The sequence below is a fragment of the Ovis aries genome, unplaced genomic scaffold (genome assembly GCF_016772045.2).
Source record: "Ovis aries strain OAR_USU_Benz2616 breed Rambouillet unplaced genomic scaffold, ARS-UI_Ramb_v3.0 scaffold_134, whole genome shotgun sequence".
Lineage (NCBI taxonomy): Eukaryota > Metazoa > Chordata > Mammalia > Artiodactyla > Bovidae > Ovis > Ovis aries.
In genome coordinates, this window is record NW_024599802.1 from 2886 (window position 1) to 26539 (window position 23654).

The following is a 23654-nucleotide window of genomic DNA, read 5'->3' on the forward strand; positions in this document are numbered from 1 at the left end:
CTGTGAAGAAGGCTGAGCGCCGAAGAATTGATGCTTTTGAACTGTGGTGTTGGAGAAGACTCTTGAGAGTCCCTTGGACTGCAAGGAGATCCAACCAGTCCATTCTGAAGGAGTTCAGCCCTGGGATTTCTTTGGAAGGAATGATGCTAAAGCTGAAACTCCAGTACTTTGGCCACCTCATGGGAAGAGTTGACTCATTGGAAAAGACACTGATGCTGGGAGGGATTGGGGGCAGGAGGAGAAGGGGACGACAGAGGATGAGATGACTGGATGGCATTACTGACCCAATGGATGTGAGTCTGAGTGAACTCTGGGAGTTGGTGATGGACAGGGAGGCCTGGGGTGCTGCGATTCATGGGGTCGCAAAGAGTCAGACACGACTGAGTGACTGAACAGAGGGACTAACAGTGGATCTAATCTCAGCAGAAGCCAGGAATAGAGATGGGGTTATCCAGGGGCTTCCCTGGTGGCTCAGAGGTTAAAGTGTCTGCCTCCAATGCAGGAGACCTGGGTTTGATCCCTGGGTTGGGAAGATCCCTGGAGAAGGAAATGGCAACCCACTCCAGTATTCTTGCCTGGAGAATCCCATGGACGGAGGAGCCTGGTAGGCCACAGTCCATGGGGTTGCATAGAGTCGGACATGACTGAGCGACTTCACTTCACTGACTTCACTCTCCAGGAGAGCTCTAAGGAGGACACTCTTGTCTGATGACTTAGGACTCTGGAAGTTACATGGGAGATTGACAAGGTTTTTGAGAATATACCAGCAAAAATAATACCATCCTGGAATAAAAGGGACAGAGACAGCCTGAAATGAAGAAAGAATGACTCTTAGGACAGAACGAAAATACAGAAGCTTGTGATGATGAGATCTTCTTGAACCAAGGGGCTGAGGCTGTCATCCTCCAGGCTTTGAAATCTAATGAAACTTTCCCTGCTAGTTTTTAAGGCTTGCCTGGGACCTATTATCTCCTTTTCTGTTCCAATTTCTCCTGTTTGGAAAGAACGTGTCTATTCTATGCCTGGATAATGTATTTAGTAAGCAGACAACTTATTCTCTGATTTCACAGTTTCTCAGATGGAGAATTTTATCCCAAGATGAATCACACTTGTACTGATTTAGATGATTTAGATAATTTAATTTGGGACTTTGAATTGATGATATTGAGATGAATTCTGGACTTTGAGTTGATACTGGAATGTTTAAGACATTTGAGAATGTTGGGAATAAGGTGAATATATTTTGCATATGGGGAAGGATGTGAATTTGGGGACAGGGCAGAGGGTAGACTGTTAAGGGTTGAACTGTGTCCTCCCCTAAAATGTGCTGAGGTCTTATTCCCAGGACCTCAGAATGGGATTTATTTGGAAATAGGATTATTGCAGGAGGCCTAGGTTCAATCCCTGGGTTGGGAAGATCCCCGGGAGAAGGGAAAGGCTACCCACTCCACTATTCTGGCCTCAAGAATTCCACGGACTGTATAGTCCATGAGGTCGCAAAGAGTCGGACATGACTGAATGACTTTCACTTTCGGGATTATTGCAGATGTAATTAGTTAAGATGAGGTCATGCTGGTGGAGGGTGGTTCCTTCCTTCACTATGACTGAAATGTTTTTAAGAGGAAGAGACACAAAGGCACACAGTGGGAAGATGGCCATGTGATAACAGAGGCCAAGATTGGAGTGATGTGTTTACAAGCCACAGACCACCAGGGACTGACAGCGAGCACCAGAAGCTACCAGTCACGAGGCAGGGTCTTCCACGATAGGCTTCAGGGAGCGAGAATGGTCCCACTGACGTACTGCTGGGTTTATAATCCTCAGAACTGTGAGACAATAAATTTTTGTTGCTTTAAACCACGTTTTGTGATACTTTATTACAGCTGCTCTAGGAAACTGAGGTAGACTCTGATATATTTACCCTGAGTTTTAGATAATTTGGATAAAATGTAAGATGCATTTCACATTTTAACATTTTCATTAGATATAGTCTATCTGGATTTCCATGTATCCATACTTTTATTATCGTTAAACATAAGTAGGACAGGTGAATCTTTATTTGCACATGGAGTAAAATTTTCCAGCTTGTTTTCACAGCTACTCATAAGTATTGTTAGCTAGGTAATAAACACTGGTTACACCCCATATGGTGGCTGTTTGAAAACTTAAGCATTCTTGTAAGAGTGAAGTGTTAGTTTTTTAAATGTAATGTTATATATTGCAGAAGTGATAAAGGGTTGCCTCACCCTTTTAGGTGACCTGTCTTTTTAAGCAAATTGTAATTTTCAAGTAAAAAATTTGTAAATTTAGTCATAGCTTAGTCATTACTTGTAAATTTATTTTGTACTGATTTTCCACTTGAGATGGTTATTTATAACTATTGCTCTCTTTTTGGCTGACATCTTCTTTATCAAGTTGTCAAGTTTTGTAAACAAGTGTGCCATGGTGACAATGGAGGTGTGTCTTGTATAGGAGGCTGGTGCTCCCAGGACATTTCATGAATTCATATCTTCAGCCAACAGAGCCCTCATCCATCCTAAGAGTTCAGGCAGCCTCTGGGGAAGGAAGAAGAAAGAAAGCCATTTATTTTTCTTGCAGTGAAATTGATTTAATTCATTCATGCACATTTATCTGGTTCCCCGATCATGCACACTGTATAAATTCATGATGGCTGGCCAGAAAAAAACAAAACTTATGCTAGAAATATCATCCTCTGTTCATCTTATCATAGGTCAGCTTTATACAGTTTTCACCACTACTTCAAAGTGCAAAGCCTGTGGGGTTTTTTTTTTTTTTTAGAATGGGTGTTTATAATGGATCGATTAGGTCCATTCTAGAATGTTCTTTTGTTATTCATGGCAATGCTACACCAATTTGGCTCCAGTGGTTTGTTGGAATGGATGTAACATCCTGTTGGGATGGATGAAAACTGCTTACCAAATGCGAAGTACAGAATCTCTTCTCTTTATGAACTTTTGGGTTTTTGACAGACTGTTCCCAAGTTCATTTTTTCCTTAATTGAAGGCAATATGGTTTAAAAAATTTCTGCTCCACCTGGAGGTGGGGTGATAAATTTTTTAAAAAAATTTAACCCAGGCTGGATTGTGATTTTACTTCTCATCAGGAGGGTGTGTTTAAGCACTGAGTTTTGGGTTTTTCCCCCATGAACTGATTCAGTGGGTCTTGGGGAGGGAGATACAGGTTCATACGGAAAATTTTAATTTCTAACAAGTCCCCAGGTGATGCTGATGCTGCTTATTGGAGACCTCACTTGGAGAGTCACTGCTTAGCAAATAGCCGACTTGGTCAACTCTTAGGCTGAAAGCTGCAAAAAAGTCTTCTGTAGTAAGCTTTACTTTCTTTGAAGATTAGACACTAGAGGGCGGTATCACCACAGCACACACACTGAATTGAGCCTACTGATTTCCATCTAGTCTGAACTACGCTGCAGCCCAGGCATCTTTGATTTTATCTGTTTTGTTTACTGATGTTTCACATTGGAATGTATGTATAAGAAAGATTCTGATGCTAAAAATAAGCGTAAAAGCTGCACTCCTGTTTAAAGTCATAGAACCGGAGCTCTGGGCATATGTGTGCAAGATTTTATGTTCCATTCTGTTCAGTTCAGTTCATTCACTCAGTCGTGTCCGATTCTTTGCGACCCCATGGACTGCAGCATGCCAGGCTTTACTGTCCATCACCAACTGCCCGAACTCATGTCCCATAGAGTCGGTGATGCCATCCAACCACCTCATCCTCTGTCGTCCCCTTTTCTTGCCTTCAATTTTTCCCAGCCTCAGTGCCTTTTCAAATGAGTCAGTTCTTCTCATCAGGTGGCCAAAGTATTGGAGTTTCAGCTTCAGCATCAGTCCTTCCAAGAAATATTCAGGACTGAGTTCCTTTAGGATTGACTGGTTTGATCTCCTTGCAGTCCAAGGGACTCTCAAGAGTCTTCTCCAACACCACAGCTCAAAAGCATCAGTCGGCAAAGTAACGTCTGTGCTTTTTAATATGTCCCATTTTTCAGACAAATTTATTTAAATTAAAAAAAATTTAAATTGATTTGCAGTGTTGTGTTTGTACAGCAAAGTGAAACAGTTATACATATATCCACTCTTTTTAAGATTTTTTCCCCAACTCTACTCATTACAGAGTAGTGAGTTGAGTTCCCTGTGCTATACAGTATGTTCTTGTTAGTTATCTAGTTCACATATAGTAGTATGTATATGTCAGTCCCAATCTCCTGACTCATCCCTCCCAATTCCTTTTCCCCCGGTAACCGTTAAGTTTGTTCTCTATGTCTATGACTCTTTTCTGTTTTGTAAATAAGTTCATTTGTACAATTTTTTCAAGATTCCACGTATAAGCGATATCATATGATATTTAATTCAGGCAACTTTAGAATTGAAAGATGAATTAGCTCTTTGAGGCTCATGTTTCTAAGGGTGTTTTCAATGAACCAAAGCTCAATTAATAATGGAGCTAAGGTTTCAAGACCAAGTACGTTGGAAGACATTGGATTAAGTTATGCAGGATGCTTTACTGGAACCTTCCTCAGGGCCTTTATTTGTCCACTGAGAACCACTGGGAGGAGGATGTAGAGTGAAGGACGACTATGGGTATTTTGGACAGGAGACAAGGATCTGGTCCTAATCCTTCATCTTTCCTGTAAAGAATCAGAGACCAGAAAGTAAAATGATGGCTGGACAGTGAGAGGATCTCTTCCTTGACTACAACGCAGGGCATGTTCCATGTGATAGCTTACGGTGATAGCTTATGGTGTCGGATTCATGATCTCTGAAGAAGATTTAACTTCAGGACCAGGGACCAGGCTTGATCACTCAAGGGCTTTTGTGTCAGTTCAGTTCAGTTGCTCAGTTGTGTCCGACTCTTTGCGACTCCAAGAACTGCAGCACGCCAGCCCTCCCTGTCCATCACCAACTGCCGTGTACTCAAACTCCTGTCCATTGAGTCAGTGATGCCATCCAACCATCTCATCCTCTGTCGTCCCCTTCTTCTCCCGCCTTCGATCTTTCCCAGCAACAGGGTCTTTTCAAATGAGTCAGCTCTTCGTATAAGTTGGCCAAAGTATTGGAGTTTCAGCTTCAACATCAGTCCTTCCAATGAGCTTTTGTGTAGCAGAGTTTTATTAAAGTATTAAAAGGGACAGAGAAAGCCTCTGACGTAGACATCAGGAGAGGGAGGACAGAGAGTGCCCCCCTTGCTAGTGTTAGCAGGGAAGTTATGTACTTTTAAAATTAGTTATTACAATAAATCAAAAGAATGCCTCAAGGTTGTCAAAATTTTACCAGATCCACTCCCACAATTTACATTTTAGGGTAACAAGATTAGAATTTAACAATAGAAAAATCCTACCAGACCCTATCAGGATTAATCAGAAGGTTTTCAGGAAGGAGAAACTGTCCTCAAGCAGGATACATTGTTGTTATATAATCCAGAGTTTAAACTGAGTTTTTGTTGTGTAATCATCAGTTCTGGGTTTAAAGAAAAAACCGTTTTATGTGACTAAGACTAAGGAATGTGGTGGTGGTGGTTTAGTCGCTAAGTCGTATCTGAATGTAGAGAAAAAAAAAAGATGTTTGTCCTTTCCTCCTCCTTGAGAATTTCAGACCCCTATCTCCTCCTTGAGAGCCCCAGGCCCGTTTCTCCTCGTCAGGGACCCTGGACTAACTTGCCTAGGAATTGACTCTTTCACATGGATCAAACACTACAGGACTGCATGCAGTGATACACCCAGACTGGGCACACACAGCCCCATGCGGGGCGGTGGACCTTCAGTTCCACCTGTTGGAGCATTTTTCCTCCGGTTACCTGCAGGCCATGCCCCATCATTTGGTACAGATTGTGCTGGAACGCTCTTTATCAGAGAGGACTTCTCAGACCCACTCTGTTCAACACGGCCCTTCTGGTATCATTTTCTGTTTCCCTGCCTTGCTTTGTTACCACCTGCTATATATTAATATGCTTAATCACTTATATTTGTTTCTTCCCTCTAAAATAGACGGTTTCCCTGGTGGCTCAGATGGTAAAATGTCTGCCTACAATGCAGGAGATCCGGGTTCAATCCCTGGGTTGGGAAAATCCCCTGGAGAAGGAAATGGCAATCCATTCCAGTACTCTTGCCTGGAAAATCCCACGGATGGAGGAGCCTAATAGGCCATAGTCCATGTGGCCGAAAAGAGTCGGACACAACAGAGTGGCTTCACTTTCACTTTCTAAAAAGAAGAGCCATAATGGAAGGGATTGCTTATTTACTTTTTTATGTATTTACTTATTTTTTGATGTGGCCCATCTTCAAAGTTTTTATTGAATTATTACAATATTGCTTCTTTTTTATGTTTTGGTTTTTTGGCCTCAAGGCATGTGGGATATTAGTCATTGACCAGGGATCAGACCCATGACCCCTGCACTGGAAGGTTGAGTCTTAACCACTGGGCCACCAAGGAAGTCCCCAGGAGAGATTTTTAAAATCTAAGTGTAATTGGTTTACAATATTGTTTATTAATAATTTCAGGTATACAGCAAAGTGATTCAGTTTATACATATATGCGTGCGTGCATGCTAAATTACATCAGTCGTGTCTGTCTCTTTGCGACCCCACGGACTGTAGCCTGCCAGGCTCCTCTGTCCATGGGGATTTTCCAGGCAAAAATACTGGAGTGGGTTGCTATGTGCCCTCCTCCAGGGAATCTTCCTGATCCAGGGATCAAACCTGCATCTCTTAGGTCTCCCGCACTGGCAGTCGGGTTCTTTCCCACTAGTGCCACATGGGAAGCCCTATATATATATGTATATATATATATACACACACATCTATATAATATATATATTTTTCAGATTCTTTTCCATTGTAGGTTATTATAAAATACTGAGTATTGTTCCCTGTGATAGTAAATCCTTGTTTACAGAAGGGATTTTATCCATCTTGCTCTCTGTTATATTGCTGGTACTAAGTAGACGTTCACTAATCTATTTCTGGATAAATTAATTAATTGTATGCAAGTATATAAGATTCATTATTGTATCAGTTAGAGTTCTCCAGAGAAACAGAACAATAGGACAATATTGTTAGCATATAAGACTATTAAATGTTAAATATGCTTAGATGGTAAAAACTGGAGTGCCTTATGAAATAGTTCTAATAGGACCTAGATAATATGAACACTCTTGGAATTTATACGAACATTTCCACTCGTATTTCGGGCATTAAAAATACACTATCTGACACTGTGCAGTAATTATTTAAGTTTAATGTGATTTTTATTTTTATTTACTCTGCTTATGTTAGAGAATATTTTTATAGACTTCAAGAAGTTTGAATTTAAATATTGTTAAGGTAATGGGTATTTATGTTTACGGAAAGGCCTCTTTGAGAAGGCAGTCTGCATTGGGTTTTATGCAATTAAGACATAACATTATAAACCAGTGTTACCTCACCAAAATTAGGAGGTGGGAGCGGGGGTTCATGTTTGGGAATGCATGTAAGAATTAAAGATTTTAAAATTTAAAAATAAAAACTTTAAAAAAAAATTAACCTAAAAAAAAATAAAATTAAATTAAAAAAAGAAAAACAACAAGATACAATCAGGGAAACTGACGAAAGGAAATAATTAAAAGCAGAGATTAACAAGTAGAAAATAAAATTGTAAAAGATAAGAACCCCATTGTGACTTAATGGGTTTCCTTATTAGATAATGTGTTCAAGAAAATCTGCACCAAAAGTTTTAACGAATGTATCGCGGTTCAGTCACTAAGTTGTGTCCATCTCTTGCAACTCCATGGGCTGTAGCCTGCCAGGCTCCTCTGTTCATGGGATTCCCCAGGCAAGAATACTGGAGTGGGTTGCCATTTCCTTCTCCAGGGGAACTTCCTACCCAGGAATTGAACCCAGGTCTCCTACCTTGCAGGCAGATTCTTTGAATGTATCGGTTCAGTTCAGTCACTCAGTCATGTCCGACTCTTTGTGACCTCATGGACTGCAGCACGCCGGGCCTCCCTGTTCATCACCAACTCCCAGAGTTTACTCAAACTCATGCCCATTGAGTTGGTGATGCCATCCAACCTCTGTTGTCCGCTTCTCCTCTTGCCTTCAATCTTTTCCAGCATCAGGGTCTTTTCCAGTGAGTCAGCTCTTCTCATCAGGTGGCTGAAGGATTGGAGTTTCAGCTTCAGCAGCAGTCTTTTCAATGAACATTCAGGACTGATCTCCTTCAGGATGGACTGGTTGGATCTCCTTGCAGTCCAAGGGACTCTCAAGAGTCTTCTCCAACACCACAGTTCAAAAGCATTAATTCTTCAGTGCTCAGCTTTCTTTTTAGACCAACTCTCCCATCATGCATGACTACTGGAAAAACCCTAGCTTTGACTAGAGGGACCTTTGTTGGCAAAGTAGTGAGTGAGTGTAAGTGTAAAGCTGCTCAGTCGTGTCTGACTCTTTGTGACTCCATGGACTATAGCCTACCAGGCTCCCCTGTCCATGGAATTTTTCAGGCAAGAGTACTGGAGTGGGTTGCCATTTCCTTCCCCAGGGGATCTTCCCAACCCAGGGATCAAACCTAGGTCTCCCACATTGCAGGCAGATGCTTTACCATTTGAGCCACCGTGGAAGCCCCCTGTTGGCAAAGTGATGTCTCTGCTTTTTAATATGCTGTCTAGGTTGGTCATAACTTTTCTTCCAAGGAGCAAGCATCTTTCAATTTCATGGCTGGTTGGCCAAACAGTTCATCTAGGTTTTTGTAAGATGTTTCGGGAAAACCTGAACAAACTTTTTTTGCCAACCCAATAGCTTTCTAAAAAAACAGAGAGAGAGAAGATAATTAATTGCCTTGGAGAAAACTGGCCACTGTAAAAACTTCCCCTCTCCAAACGTCACAGGAATGCCTCTGAATGACACATTGATCTGCAACCATAATGGGAAATGAATCCAGGCAAACACCTTCGCAGACTTTTACCTTGCAGGAGGGAGGGGGCCCTGGAAGGTGGTGGTGGTGGTAAAGGGTGAGGTTGAGTTCCCAACAAAGAAGCCCAGGATCTTTCAAAGTTTTTTCTGAGGTTAATTGACTTACAGTGATAAGGTCCACCTTCCCCACCAGCCATGCCTAAGCCTCTGAGGATTTTCTCTTTTCTCCTTGAATCACAATGCCCCTCCCTCTCTTCCCATGCTAAATGAAGTTATAGGGTATGGGCAGTGGGCGGGGGTTGGGAGGGCTTCAAATTAAAAGAAAGCCTGAAAATAGATTCGATGTGTCAAATAACTCACATGTTAAATACCTGGCCTCTATTATCAGCTAGAGTAATCCTATGTACCTGAGAGATGAAAGTATGTGGATATGTACTTTCACACTAACTTGCTAGTGACAATCTAATCTCACTTTAAAAAGAGGGTAATAATACTTATCATGAAATAATGCTTATCATGAAACATGGTACTCCCCAGAAAAAGAACGTGAGTGGAGAGGACCAGAGTCACCTCAAAGAGATGGTGGTGGTGAATTGGAAAATGTGCTAGGATCAAGGAGAAATGAAGGCAGGTGATCTTCAGGAGGAAGGGAGACAGAAGTTATTTTGCCCAGTTAATAAGGAGACCAATTATGCTGCCAGGATTTTTCAGGTTCTTGAATTCAAATACTAGCTTCATCATTCTCTAGGTGTGGTTTTGTGCTTTTAACGTATGTTAACTGATATTATTCTTGAGAGAGGAGAGCTGGATTGGCCAGCTGCAACCAAAAAAATGACAGGACCCCAAAATCAACCCTTGCAGTGGTGGCCTCAGAAAGGAGGGGGGTGACCTGGTGGCAAGGCTAAAAGGGTCATTGGGAAGACATGGAATGCACCAGCCCCCATGCTGGTAACTGGTGACTTACATGATGATACATGTTAGTCCCCAAGTCCACCAGATGAGGATTGCCTACTGTAGGGTATAATCTCCCCATCCATCTCATCCTCTAAGCCTCCATAAACAGTGCTGCACAAAATAGGGCTCTATTTTGTAAGGGCCTAGTGTAGGAGGGCATTTTATTGGACAGGGATGCAAGGATTCTTCAATATCCATATGATTATCTCGATGTGATGATAAAAACTGAATAGAAGGTAATAAAAAGCCTATGGTCTGCGTAGTCCACTTTGTATCTTTTCTGTGAAGAAGTCACTGTTTGCAGATGACATGATCCACCACTTCACAGAAAATCCCTTGCATTCCTATACACGAATAGCAAGAAATCAAAGAGGACACTGGTGAGAGGAGCTACCAGTCACAGAACTAGGAATGGACCTCGAATAGCCAAAGCAATCTTGAGAAGAAGAATGGAGGAATCAACTTGCCTGACTTCAAAGCCACAGTCATCAAGACAGTATGGTACTGGCACAAAGATCAATGAACAAAAGAAAGCCCAGAGTGGATGACAAAAGGAGGACAATGGAGTAAAAGAAGGGAGTCAACCACAGAATGTTCACTTTCTGCAGATCTAAAATAAGATCAGAAACTCCAATATATCAGCTGAATGGATTCTTTCATGGGGTTAAAAGCTTCTGAATTCAAAATCTTGCTTCTTACTGTTGTGTCCAGACAACTATCCCCAACTCCTTGGGAGAACATTAACAGGTTCATTTTCTCGAAACTCATTTAACTTGACCACCTCCTCCTAGTTTCTGGTATTTGTTGACTTCCTGACCTCTTTTCCTTGGTCATCAACCTCTTTGGCATCAACTCGTCATCCCAAGTCCTGCTATTATCTTGCAAGTTCTTCAACAGCCACATGAAAGGCATCTTGTCTTTCTGGTTCTCCAAACTTCTTTAGTTCTAAAGACCTTTTTTTTTTTTTTTTTTTTTTTGCATTCCACCTCCGTCATCCACTCTCAAGACCATACCCTATTCCCCCTCTAATAAGGAATTCAGTCATCTGACTGACTACAGCCATCTCTTCTTGCTTATTACAGGATGAACTACTCCCACTGGTGTCGGAGAAGACTCTTGAGAGTGCCTTGGACAGCAAGATCAAACCAGTTAATCTTAAAGGAAATCAACCCTGACTATTCATTGGAAGGACTAATGCCGAAGCTGAAGCGCCAATACTTTGGCCACCTGATGTGAAGTGCCAACTCATTAGAAAAGATCCTGATGCTGGGAAAGATTGAGGGCAGGAGGAGAAGGGGACGACAGAGGATGAGATGGTTGGATGGCATCACCAACTAGATGGACATGAGTTTGAGTAAGCTCCGGGCGTTGGCGATGGACAGGGAAGACTGGTGTGCTGCAGTCTATTAAATTGCAGAGTCGGACATGACTGAGCGACCGAACAAAACAACTTCCACTGGACACTTCTTCAAGATACCTCTGTTCTCCCTCCAATCTCCCAGGCTTCTCCTTTCTTTCTTTCCCTTCTTATTTATGTAATAATCATACCAACGCCCTAAACTCCCTTGCCTGTAAATGTTTTGATCACACCTGTGTGGAAAGACTGGGATTTTTACAGGGCCAATTTTTTAGTCTGTGATTTTACATTCATTATTGTGTCTATTGTATAAGGAGCTGAGTTCTCCCTTAGTCTGTGAGCTCCATGCCATCGTGAAGTAAGTGTGTTATTGTTGATTGCAAGTCTATCCCCAGTGTCTAGAAAAGGATCTGGTGGAGTATTGGCTTAATAAATATTTTTTTAATGAATGGAAAATCTACAGAGCCCCAATTGCCTCATTTTTTTGAATTAGGGAGCATAATACAGACTTTAGACTAAGGCTGTGAAAGTTAAATGATATCTGTGCATGTAAGGAACCCAACACAGAATCTGGCATGAAGTTACTGCTCAATATTGTCTTGGTTCCAGCTTTTCCTTCTTCCCCTTTATAACTAGCAACTGTTTACTTGCCTGCATGAGTGTGTGGGTGTTTGTGGTCTAGATACCGGTCTTGGCAGATGAAAACAATGAGTAGTGGTCAAGGGAGAGGTGGGGGTTTGTTGTTGACTTCTGGGGAGGTTCTTTCTTCACGTCCACTGTGCTCAAAGCAGGTGCTTCTGCCAGGGGTAAGTGACAGGCAGATCATCTGCTCAGAACAAGTGGAGACCTTTGTTCTTGGGAGGACGGGTGGAGAGGCTGGAGTCCAGGACTGCAGAGAACTGAGGTTTTCAGCAATCATCAGAGGATGCCTTGGGAAGAAGCAATTTTATTGGCCTCGACCTTCAACCTCAACTACGAGATCTGTCGGTGAGGCTTTTGAATCTGGAATCCTGCCTCTCAAATGCTCAGCTGTGGGCACTTGTCCAGCTCCACCTTTATTCCCATGTGTGGGTGGCTGTCCCAGCTGACGTATTTACATGCCGACCTTATCCTTTGATTTGTTCACATGCACACGCAGGCGATTTACCAAGACTGTAATGAGTAACTTTTAGGGTTATATTCACAAGGGGAACTTGGGGAAAATATGAATGTCCTGGTCTCATCTCTCCAGCTTCTGACTGGATAGGTCAGGTTCGAAGCCCAAGAGTCTGCATGCTCACAAAGCACTGTTCTTACTGATGGAGAGTGGTCGCAGTTCATAGCAGCAGCCCAAGGGACCCTGCATTTCACCCTCTCCATTGGTCTAGGTCTCCCAAAGGCAACCTCCTGAGGTATATACCACAGTGACATTCACAAAGGTGGGAGGTGAATTTATTACACCTTACTTAGGGCTTTCCCCGTCTCTCACGAAGCTCTTGGCATGCCCTACCAAGAGGAGGTACTAGAATTTCCTATGTGCAATTTTCGGCTTCTATTCTGTGATTTTTCTGTTTCTGATGTGCCCCATCCCCAAGCTGAGGCCCACTCTGGAGCCCCTGCCCAGACGGCTTTCCCAGAAAGGGACCACCTGAGAGTCAGCCCTCCATGCTGTCCTGGGTTAGTGCTGCACGAAGTGAAGAGACGGCTTCACTGTCGAAAAGAGACAGGCATACGAATACCTGACATTCGTCAGCCCACAGAAGACTTCTACCTCCCTCACGCCTCCTGGAAGTCCCTGGCAGTGAAACTGAACCGGTCTTCTTCTAACACCCCTTTAATTTTAATTTTGTTGTTGTTCAGTTGCTCAGTTGCCTCTGACTCTTTGCAAGCCCATGGACTATAGTCTGCCAGGCTCCTTTGTTCACAGGAGTTTTCAGCCGAGAATACTGGAGTGGGTTGCCATTTCCTACTCCAGGGCATCTTCCTGTTCCAGGGATTGAACCTGCATCTCTTGCAACACCTGCATTGGCAGGCAGAGTCTTTACCACTGAACCACCAGGGAAGTCCCTTTAATTTTTTAAAAATACTTTTGTTTATTTGCTGTGTTGGGTCTTTTTAAAAGTAATTTTAAAGTTTATTTGTTTATTTCTGGCTGTGTTGGGTCTTCGTTGTTGCGTGGGCTTTTCTCTAGTTGTGGCAAGTGAGGGGTGCTCTTAGTCGCAGCGTGCAGATTTCTCACTGGGGGTCCTTCTCTTGTTGTGGTGCATCAGCTCCGGGGTGAGAGGGATTTAGGAGTTGTGGTTCCCAGGATCCAGGGCACAGGTTCAATATGTGGTACATGGGCTCAGTTGCTCCATAGCACGTGGGGCCTTCCTGGATCAGGGATTGAACCCATGTCTCCTGCATTGGCAGGTGGGTTTTTTAACTACTGAGTCATCAGGGAAGCTCCTGCCTCCTTAACTTTAATAACTGCCTATAAATATGGTTTCTAGCAACCTCGTTCAGTCTGGTTGTTCCTGTCTGGCCACATTTCCTGAGATTCTGAGTGTTTAGCTTGTCCTCCAAGTATGCAACTCTTCAGCAAAACCAAATCATTTCTGGGACTTCCTTGGTAGTCCAGTGGGTAAGATTCCATCTGCCAGTGCAGGGCACATGGATCTAATCCCTGATCTGTGAAGATTCCACATGCCACAGGGCAAAGAAGCCTGTGTACCACATGCCACAGGGCAAAGAAGCCTGTGTACCACAACCACCCAGTCCAAGATCTGGAGCCAGTGCTCCGCCACAAGAGAAGCCACCTCAGTGAGACCCACACACAGCAATGAAGATACAACACAACCAAAAATAAATAAGTTAGTTAAAAAAAGAAACAAATCAAATTCTGGGAGTTTCTTGGTGGTCCAGTGGTTAGGACTCGGTGCTTTCACTGCTGTCGGTCAGGGTTCAATCCCTGATCAGAGAGGTAAGAACCTGCAAGCCGCCTGGTGCAGACAAAAACACAAAAACAAACAAAAAATCCTTACAACAAGCTCCTGAAAGTAACATTGCTGGTAGCTGCCATTTTTTTTTTACTATATTTCTATTTCGGCAGATATTAATAGCACTTCTTTTCCATGCTTTGTTTCTAATCCTTTGAAAAGGTTGCAAAGTAGATATTATCTCCACCGCGTGGATGAGAAAGCAGAAATTCAGAGATAGATAATGAAGCTCGCCCAGGGTCATGGAGTTTAGAATCCAGTTCTGTAAGGATGCAAAGCCTAAGCTCTTCTTCTTCTTCTTCTTCTTCTTTCCCTACCTACTGGGTTAGGACGTGATTATCATCTCATTTCTTTTCCTCATTCCTTTCAGGTTAACCCACAAGCTTGTTTACTTCCTTTGTTCTTACAGGCTACTCCCAAAGATTGAACCTGTGTGGTATTTGACTTAAGATCATCTTCTCAAATAAGTATCGTTAAATGGTCATGTACCATCCTAATTGATAAGAAGTGGAGGATGAGTTCTTGAAATCAATTCAGAGCACATTTACAGAAGCTCTTCTTTGAATAGTTTAAGCACCCCATCCCCTAAAGCTGTTCCTTCTGCCAAAGCAATCCTTTATGACTTAATGCTGGTGACATCTACTAGCTGTCAGCCTTTTAGTGATAAGATGCTTACTTTCCCATCTGGAAAGGTTCCTAGATTGAAAGTTTGGGTGAAAGGTAAGGAGCAGGTATACCAAGACTTATGGTTGTGTCCATGAGATATCGGGACACAAAAAGGGGGAAGACCTTTTCTTTTTCTATCCCCCAGGACCTGTTCCAGTCTACTGCTGATGCCGCTAACAAGAGTTTTGGAGGTTGTCACAAAGATGTTTTGCCTTTATTATTGCACCTAATGGCTTATAATTTTGCACACCCTCTCCAACCTATGGAAAATCACAAGGTCGATGATGTTTAAATGACTCTTTAACTCATGAGGAGTAGAAATAAGAATTCATACAAATTGTTATTTTGCTATTCTGATATAAGTTTTTTTCTTCTCTCTGGAATGAATAATTTTATGTACTATATTTTATCCTATTAAGATCAAGTGAGAGGTTTCATTTGTTGAAACCGACGTCTGAAGCAAAAACAGGAAAGATGTCTTTCATCAGCAGCGCCTTCCAGCAGATAAACCAAGATCGTCTGGGTTTACCTTTGTGATCTTGAAAGGAAAAGAAGGCTTTACCCAAACAGGGAGTGTTAGCCAAAAGAAAACCCGGAATTAACAAGGTGCATGTGGAGTTCTGTACTGTGTTCCTTTTGGAACACAAAGGGCAGCCACAAACAGTCATAATCTCAGAGTTCCCATCTATAAGGCAGACGGGGTAACACCTGCCACAAGTCTTTACTGAGCAATAAAGCATGCCATGGCAAGCCACCACCCTTAGCAAACAGGAAGGACCACGTCAGTGTTTCATTATCACAGATTAACGAAATCTCCACCTTTGCATTGCCCTTGTATTAAAAATAAATCACTGTTATTATATCAGCAACTTCTTGAAGAGTTTAAGTTTTTGGATTTTTCTCAGCACCTAGTTTATATATATATATGAAAGTGAAAGTTGATCAATCATGTCTGACTCTTTGTGACCCCATGTACTATACAGTTTATGAAATTCTCCAGGCCAAAATACTGGAGTGGGTAGCCATTCCCTTCTCCGGGGGATTTTTCCAACCCAGCGATCAAATCCAGGTCTCCCACATTGCAAGCAGATTATTCACCAGCTGAGCTACCAGAGAAGCCTGTATATACATACATATATATATATATAAATATATATGTATGTATATATTTAATTGGAGGAAAATTGCTTTCCAGTATTGTGTTGGTTTCTGCCATACAACATGAACCAGCCATAATTTTATATATATATCCTCTCCCTCTTGAGCCTGCCTCCCCCCCCACCCCACCCCTCCAGGTCTTCACAGAACACCAGGCTGGGCTCCCTGGCTTATATAGCAACTTCCCACTAGCTATCATTTTACACATGAGAGTGTATATATGTCAATGTTACTATCTCCATTCATTCCACTCTCCTTCCCCCACTGTGTCCACAAGTCAGTTCTTTACAAGCGCGTCTCCATTCCTTCCCTGCAAATAGGTTCATCAGTACTATTTTTCTAAGTTTCCTATACATGCATCAATATACGAAGAACCTAGAGCTTGTTATACAGAGTGAAGTAAGCACCTAGTTTTGTTAGTGACCAGAAGAACCATCACATTCTTACTATTTCACAGGCTTTGTATTTAAATCTTATGCCAGAAAGCTTCTTTAAAGTCACAGTTTTCTTTCTGGAACACTTAATTGGGTTGGTTTTTAAAAAGTCAGCATGCTTGTCCTTTTTCCCCAAGACATTTTATTAATTCCCATCTTGAAGGTTGGTTACATTATTTCCTCTATTATTTTCTTTGATAAAGTTTCCCTTTCCAGGCTCTCAAGAGTGTTTTGGTCTTTTAGGATTAAAATGTAGACATCTTCATGTTTGGGAACGCATGTAAGAATTAAAGATTTTAAAATTAAAAAACTAAAAAAAAAAGAAAATAATAAAAAAATAAAATAAAATGTAGACATCTGTCTCCTTTCATTGCAATCAATAATCAGTGTGCTGTTCCATTTTTCCTGCTATATCTCTTTCAACCTGTTCTTGAACCACCGCCTTTAAGATGTATGCGCTGGCTCCAGGCCAACACCCTTCTGTCTGTATGTGGGTGTAGCTCAGGGCTAGATGTTTGCTAGCCAGCACTGCGGATTTTATTTAATGACCCTGAAGCCCATAGACATTTGTAGGTCAGGTCAGTCGTCCTCATACAGCCATCTGGAGGGGATTGGTTTCAGGACTCCCTCGGATACCAAAAGCCACAGATGCTCAAGTCCTTATATAAAATGGCATAGTTTTTGTTTATAACCTATATACACCCTCTTGTGTGCTTTAAATCATCTTTAGAGTACCTATATATCTAAAATAATGTAAATGTTATGTAAATAGTTGCCAAGAAGTGGCGAACTCAAGTTTTGCTTTTTGGAAACTTTGGAATTTTTTCTTTGAATATTTTTGCTCTGAGGTTGATTGAATCCTCAGATGTGAAACTCTTAGAATCAGCTGTAATCATTTTGAAAGATCTGGAAAAGAAATGACATTCATGGAGAAAGCAAAGAGGAACAACAATGTTACCCAAGATTCTAGTTTGTGCAAAGTAGAAGGGAACAAGGCTTCCCTGGTGGCGCGGTGGTAAAGAATCCACTTGCCAAGGCGGGAGATACAGGAGACGCAGGTTTGATCCCTGGGTCAGGAAGATCCCCTGGAGAAGGAAATGGCAACTTGCTCCAGTACTCTTGCCTGAAAAAAAATCCCATGGACAGAGAAGCCTGGTGGGCTACAGTCCGTGAGTTGGCAAGGAGTAGGACGTGACTGAGAGAAAGAGCACAGAAGGGAACAGAACATGGGATGTATATCCTCATGGATACATTTAAGAATTTGCTTTGGGCGATTTTAACCTTCCCTTGCCCTTCAAGATTCATCCCTTGTCTTTTCTAGATCATCCTGGGAGATAAACCCGATCACAGTACCTTACCTCAAAGCCTCCCTCCTGCCTTCCTTCCCAGCCCTTTAGGTCATAACACTAAATGCTGGGTTCCCTGTGTTATTTAGCAACTTGCCACCATCTCTTTTACATATGATAGCGTATATCGGTCCGTGCTGCTTTCTCCATACCTTCCCCACTGTGCCCACAGGTCTTTCTCTACTAAGTTCATCAGTACCATTTCTCTAGATTCCGCATATATGTATAAAGATGCATAAATTAATACACATTTTTCTAGATTCCACATATATGCACTAAGATACTTGTTTTTCTCTTTCTGACTTGTTGTTCAGTCGCTCAGTCCTGTCCGACTCTCTGCGACCCCATGGACTGCAGCATGCCAGGCCTCCCTGTCCTTCAAGTAGGTGATGCCATCCAACCAGTCTTTCTGACGAACTCTTCTCTGTATAAGAGGCTCTAAGTTCATCCACCTCACTACCACTGGCTCAAATTTGTTCCTGTTTGGGCTAAGTAATATTTCATTGTATAAATGTACCACAACTTCTTTATCCATTCATTTGTCGATGGACATCTAGGTTGCTTCCATGTCCTGGCTATTGTAAACAGTGCTGCGACGAACATTGCATAACCTACCATTTTTCTGTACTTGTCCCTAGAAATAAACTCTGACTATAAAGTTATAGATCAGGGGTTGAGGGTAGGGTCTATCAATATTGCATACCTGGAAATAGAAATTTAAGGATTCAGTTGAATTTCATACACAGTCAAATAAAATAAATTTCTTAAATTTACTCCTAGTGTTAAAGCAGGGAAAACTCCTCATCCATTCAGATAAAACTATCATATGATGTTCTAATCTGGGCCAAGATTTAATTTGGTCCAGATGGAGCAGAAGCACATGCTAAAGGAAGAAAAAAGACTGTTTAATTTCTATTTCTCTGCAGAAAATGGAGGGTTTTTTTTTTTTTTTTTTTTAAAGCCTTCTAATTAATGCAGGACTGAAACAATGCCTGGTTCATATCAAGCACTTCATTAATTGTTGCTGTTGTTTAGATGCTCAGTCATGTCCAACTCTTTGTGACCCCATAGACTGAAGCCTGCCAGACTCCTCTGTCCATGGGATTTTCCAGGTGAGAATACTGGAGTGGGTTGCTATTTCCTTCTCCAGGGGATCTTCCTAACCCAGGGATCAAATACTCATTTCCTGCATTGGGAGGCAGATTCTTCACCACTGAGCCACCAGGGAAGCCCGCTCCATTAATTAATAGTACATAAAAGGTTTTACTTCTGAAGGGACCTCCTCCAGGAGAATTCAGTATTTTCAACCTCATACAGACTGTCTCTTTTTGAAAAGTTTTTTTCGAAAAGGTCTTGAGACCTTTACTTTTCCTATGGTTCAGTAACCGTAGTTTCCAAAACCCAAGCTACTGCTCTGCTAGGTAATTACTTAGTATCCTCAGATACTTGAAATTTCTACTTAGAAAAATGCTAACAATGTGATCTTTGAATCAAAACTCGGGCAACTCAAGGAAACATATATACCTGAACATCTCACGTTTAGAAAAATAATTATTAACAGTAATACTAGCCAAGACTTACCCTGCCCTGTGTCCTGAGGTCTCTGGGTAAGTGACATGTATGTCTTAACCCATTTAATCCTCACAACACTCTTACAACCTAACACCATTCTTGTTCCCATTTTGTAAGTGAGAAAACTGAGGTGCAGACAAGTTTCCCCAAGTCATGCAGTACATGGAGATGGGAAGCTGGGCAGTTTGACTGCTCAAATACAAACCTCCCTGAAATTGCATCAGAATACTATGTTAAATCACCCGATTGCCCCCTCTGTTGTTGAGGAAAACAGGAGGTTGGAGCAGTTTCCCTTTCTCATTTCTGTCTCTTTTGATTACCTTCTGGATGAGTTCTGATTTCTACTCCTGCTCCCAGGACCTGTGGCCTCCCAGGTTCTGAGACAGCCCCAGAGTCACCATCTGTGACATGCTAAAATGTCAGGGTCTGGACACTGAAGCATACACCCTGCTGAAGCCAGCTTCTTTTGTAAAGTCACACAAAACTCCATTCTTGGATCTAGTTCTTCCTGGAAATAGGGGGAAAAAAAAAAAAACCATAAACCAAGATTTCTCCTAAACTGATGTGATCAAAGAAACCAAATTCAGAACTTTTTTAGAATGTTGTGCTCAGTGTCCTGAAGCCCTAGGAGCGTAGATTTAGAAAAGATTCCCAGGATAGCCTCCAGCCCAAAGTCATTGCTGGCAGAATACTCCCCTCCCCACTAGCCCGTCCCACCCTAGGTGATGTTTTACCAGCCTCTGCAGCAGTAAAGCAACATGGAATGGTGGGCTTAGAATATTATTGCTTTTATCTTGCTGTTTTACTTTTCTGTTGAATATGAGGTATATTGATACTTAGGGAAGCCTTTGTGCATCAGTGGAGAGCTAGACATTATCTAGATTCTAGAGACATTATCTAGATTCCAGTGACCTGATTCTAGCCTTTTACGGCCAGGTGGGCTATTTCACAGAGCTGTACATTGTAGATAACTGAAAGAGACAGAAAATAATTCTTATCTGTAAACTTGCAAATGAATGCTGTCCAGTACAGGGGATTTCCTTCTTCCCTGTGATAAAAAAATATGAAAGGAAGTTTCTTTGGGGTACAGTTCTCGGTTGACAGTTATCTTCTACTGTCTTCTGACTTTCATTGTGTTGAGACAATGAGTTAATAATCGTTTGATTTAGTAATTATTTCTGCCTTTGATTTAGTCATTGTCAAAGGACATGAATTTTCAATTGTGTGTCTAGAGGCCGTCATGATTTGCTCTGAGCAATACACATTTCCTCACCTAAGTCAACCTGCCAAACCTTGGTGAACACTTACGAGACAATAGGGAGGTTTAGATATAGTCTGTGGTTGTGATAATGGAATAAAGCTAAATGACACATACAGGAGTCAAAGCTGTTCCCTGGCCCCAGTCAGGACCCGGTGGTCCTTCCTTGACGACACAGCCCCAGCCTGACTCTCTCTGGCAGCGGTGAACGTGCAGGGCCTCTGAGGCCCAGGCCTCCCAGCTACCTGCCACCTTGCTTTAGATATTTTCACTTCTGCTACCCGTGTGCCTCTTCCTCACAGGCCCTGTGACCCTGCTTATCTGCCAAAAGTGCCTCTTCTGTGACAAGTTTCTCAACTAGAGCAACATATTTCACCTTCATCAAGGCCTAAATACAGGCAGAGAGCAAACCAAACAAGTTAGAACCATAACCATTTTTTTTCCCCTTCTCAGAAAAGGCTATTCTTTTGCTATTTCTTCCTCCTTATTTCTGTTATTTGTCTATGAGTTCTGTTTCTGTTGTTTCTGAGTCATTCCGTGTACAAAGCAAAACATTTAAAAAATTTTCTCCATAAGGTATACTTACCAGTCACAAAATCCTACATCTTACCAAGGAAACCTATGTTTCAATTCAAAAAAGTAATAACCTTTCTCTTTATTGAGATACCAAATAAAATTTTCTCTTGGAAAAATACTCGATTTTTTCTTGTGTGTTTGTTCCTTTGATTAATAAATGTACATTTTGTTAACCTTGCATATTGCCCAAAATGTAAAAACACTGGAATGGTTATATAGAAATAATCGAAGAATTCTAGCTCCTTATTCATCCATGCTAATTTATTTCCCAAGAAGTTGAATGCTTTTTGGAAAATTAATATTTTAATTTCAGGGTGCAAACATCAAAAACCATGACGAGACGACAACTCCTTTGGGTTTCCATTACCCCACAGCAGGGAAAGATTATTATCAGCTTTTTTTAATCTTTCCGGAAAAGTTGCATGTGTATATAAGCCAATGTAGTTATTTTTCTCCTTACTTTTACATGAATGATGAGCTATTGCATTCATTACTATTTTGTCATTTGACTTTTCTTCACTTAACAATAATTTATCATTACTTACTAAATAGTCATAATATATTTAGAGTCCTTTATCACAATGAAAAGATATTCCTCCTTTTTTAATCTAGTTAATATTATTACAAGTGAATATACTGGTGTCCCATAATACACTTTCCTTTCCCCCTTTTAATGAAGCTTAAATAGCTTCCAATCCTTTGTGCCTAGAAACTTTGCTGTAATGAAATACATTTACACAAGTCAGTTCCCAGACATGCAAGTATATCAGTAACACATATTTCTATCAGACAAATCTATAGGTGGAAAGATACACACATTTGTAATTTTGAAAATCCTCAATTTTCCTTCCTAGCCATGAAGATAATGTACACTCTCACCAAGAATCTTCAAGACTGCCATTGACCCATTTCCAAAGAACAAATTTGATTATCACACATTTAGATTACTTTCTACTCTGAGAGGTGAACAATGGAGCTTCATTGTACTTTTAATATGCATTTCTCTTATGAATTAAGCATTTTTTCATGTATCTGAATCATTTATATTTTTCTTTCTCTGAATTCCCTGTTCACATTCTTTGCCCATTTTTTCCTCAGGTTTTTGACTTCTTATCAATTCGTATTGGTTCTATATAAATTAGGAAAAGTAGCTTTGATGAGTTGGAATATTTCTTCTAGATTATCAGCTGTCTTTTGGCTTTGCTTATACTGCTTTATTTTCATGCCTAAGGTTAGTTTTATGCTGTCGATTCACTTTTTTATGACTTCCAGATTTTCTGTTACTTTAGAAATGTTTAAAGTTATAAAGTAAGTTTTACATGTTTTCTTCTGGTAGTTTTGCAGTTTCATTTTTCATATTTGCCTATTGATACATATACATTACATATTGATAGTTATTCTAGTCCAAGTTAGTTTTACCTTTGAAAATAATTTCAATATTATTAAATATTCACATTTCTTCTTGGATGAAATGCTATTTTTATAATAAATTCTCTTATGAATTAGGCACTAATTCAACTGTCTCTTCATGCTGATTATGTTACTGTCATTAAGATTTTAAAGCTAGATTTTATTCTCTGCAAATAATTTAATCGTTTTCCACTTAAAAAACCATTCTATTGGTTCTTCTTTGTTAATTTCAAATAAATTTAGAATCACCTATTTTAGTTAAAAGTATTTTCTTTCCTCTGGGATAGGATTTACCATAAAATTATTTAGGAAGCCTAATATTCAAAAGCAGAGACATTACTTTGCCGACTAAGGTCCGTCTAGTCAAGGCTATGGTTTTTCCAGTGGTCATGTATGGATATAAGAGTTGGACTGTGAAGAAGGCTGAGTGCCAAAGAATTGATGCTTTTGAACTGTGGTGTTGGAGAAGACTCTGGAGAGTCCCTTGGACTGCAAGGAGATCCAACCAGTCCATTCTGAAGGAGATCAACCCTGGGATTTCTTTGGAAGGAATGATGCTGAAGCTGAAACTCCAGTACTTTGGCCACCTCATGTGAAGAGTTGACTCATTGGAAAAGACTTTGATGCTGGGAGGGATTGAGGGCAGGAGAAGGGGACGACCGAGGATGAGATGGCTGGATGGCATCACGGACTCGATGGACATGAGTCTGAGTGAACTCCGGGAGTTGGTGATGCACAGGGAGGCCTGAGGTGCTGTGATTCATGGGGTCGCAAAAAGTTGGACACGACTGAGCCACTGAACTGAACTGAACGCCTTTATATGTATTTTCTTACTAGTCAAGAACAAGGTAGCTGACTCCATATGTTTAGGTGTTGTTAAGTAATTTTCAAAAGTGTTTTCAGGCATATTCTATATGTCTTACACACTTATTGAATTGTTAGATTAACATAATCTTAGATATTTTATTTTTATTCTACTATAAACGTGGCCTTTTACTCACATGTATCTTCTAAACGGTTGTTGTATCACAAAAACTCTTGATTTC